Source organism: Penaeus chinensis, chromosome 36 (genome assembly GCF_019202785.1).
Source record: "Penaeus chinensis breed Huanghai No. 1 chromosome 36, ASM1920278v2, whole genome shotgun sequence".
Lineage (NCBI taxonomy): Eukaryota > Metazoa > Arthropoda > Malacostraca > Decapoda > Penaeidae > Penaeus > Penaeus chinensis.
Genome location: NC_061854.1, coordinates 32483968 through 32486260, shown reverse-complemented (window position 1 = coordinate 32486260; position 2293 = coordinate 32483968). Strand labels below are relative to the sequence as shown.

The 2293-nt window shown below is 38.4% G+C and overlaps 1 pseudogene; it reads left to right on the top strand.

Annotated features, from left to right (window-relative positions):
- Positions 1–11: 11 nt before the first annotated feature.
- On the top strand, positions 12–1478 carry LOC125044923 (annotated as a pseudogene).
- The last annotated feature ends 815 nt before the right edge of the window (positions 1479–2293 follow it).

Here is a 2293-nt window from a genome sequence, read left to right as displayed (position 1 = left end):
TAACTCGGCGCATGCGCACTGAAGGACACGATGGCCTATATAAAGCATTGCTTTTGGAAGCCACAGGACCTCGCAACATGATGTTCTTTGCATTCCTGCTGTCTTCCCTGTTACTGTTGACAGGTTGTAGACATGATAGAAATCTGAAACCTGTATTGACTAATAGTTTTCAAGGTGTTTTCAATATTATCGCTTCAGTCTTCATTTTACTTATTATTCAGATATTTGTTATGGTTATGAAGCATCACCTTTTGTGTGGTTTACTGTTTTCTTGATATTGTCGTTTTTGCATTAACATCATCGTCGGTATTCAGTTCTAATGCAGAGAATTTGTGTTGTCAGCCACAACTAGCAGAGGTGTGTATTTCTACGCCAGAAATGTAAACCATTCTTAAATGAGCTTAATATTTGTTAACGATGTCCTTTGCTTTCGTGATACGTTTAACACAGAGCGTTGAATGTCAGAAAGGAAAGAAACCTTGACAATAACGTCCCTGTAATTTATTGTAAACGTTTCTCACGGCAAAAAAAGAAGAAAAAAAAAGAGAAAAGAAAAGTCAAGTTCTTTCTTCAAAAATCCTCTGAGTTTATCTCAAGTTTATGATTAAAGCCAATAAAAGAAGAGCCCCTTGCAGCAAGTGGTGACGGTTTTCACTATGTACACAACCGGTGCGTCCAGTTCCGCACGCAGCCTGGCACGTGGCGCGAGGGATGAACGAGTGCTTTAACCTCGGCGCCGACATGGTCAATGTCGACGACGCAAACTTCATGTACCACCTCGTCAAGTTCATCATAGACAGTGGTAAGGCAACGCATGCATGGGAAGGTAATCCAACAGTTGATTTTTTTTGTAATCACTGTGAATGGAATAGTGGTAACGATTTTAGAATACCACTCCAGACCCGGAAACCATGGAATGCGTCCAGATGTGTCTTCACGAATCTTAACAAGGGCATTACTGGATCGGCGCCTCAGACGAAGGCCACGAAGGCGCCTTCAGGTGGACGGAAGGGACGGAGGTCAAGATGGGGATGCCCTTCTGGGGCGACAGCGGGGACCAGAGACAGGAACCCGACGGTGGAGACCATGAGGAATGCGTGTTGTTGTACAAGCACGATCACTTCTTTTTTATTATGATCGTGACATTAGCGAATCCGTTATCTGTGAGAAATTTATATAGGCTTGGTAGAGGTATCGATAAATACTTGATACAAGAACACTGATACTTCCTTTTTATTTTTCCTCATAGGACCAAAGGCATAAATTCCTACTAGAAACAGTTCTAACCAAAGCCTTCATAAATTTGTTCCTTTACTTGAAATCTACATCGCAAAAGTCATGACAAGATTAAATCAGATGCTTGTAACGACGGTGTCTTCGCAAGGAATGATTCTGATTGCATAGCACGAGCTTTGATATATGTTTTAAACTCTTACTTGCATTTTACCACTGTTTCAGAGCCAACAACTCTGAGGTGAATCTGCAACACTAATATTTGTGGACAAAGAGAACTATCATGAATATCGAAACGTGGTATAATCTTTAGTAATATTTGATTATTCCCCATTTACATTGCATACAAACTAGACTCGTCATGTCAAACAGATTGAGAAAAAAGATAAACTTCACAGATTTTTCAAATTATGCCTTTTTAAATCATACCACAAACCACAAATCAACCATGAACTCACGTAGTTGTTTAAAGAGATCAGGCAGTTGCAATATATATATATGTGTATGTGTGTGTGTGTGTGTGTGTGTGTGTGTGTGTGCGTGCGTGTGGCCCCATTACATGTGGTGAAAAATTTCGTTGCCTGCTCAACAATATCTCATTGTGCCCCCTCCCATAGAAAGAAAACAAGTGTTAGGCGCAAAGGCTCAACTTTATTACAGTTCAAAAGCAAATGATAAGAACGATCCTAGGAGTGAAAAAATATGAACTTACAAAAGACGGTTTCTTACAACTCAAGTTACTGAAATACATTGATATAAATATTTACTGTTGCTGTCTACACGTTTGTTAATGTATAAAAATGCTCATGGAAATGAAATGTTTAATACCAGAGCAAATGAAAGATATAATATGAGAAATAGTAATCTCTGTTCATAGATCTCTTTCACAATCCGCTCTGTAATTTACCAAATTTATAACTACTATATACTTACTTTCTGGATTTATTGGGGAATAAAAACTGACAGTTATGTCGGTTGTAGAATTGCATAAATAGTCATACGCAATATGAATACAAACAATGTTAGATGTTCTAGTAAAACATTTACATTTAATTTAGTT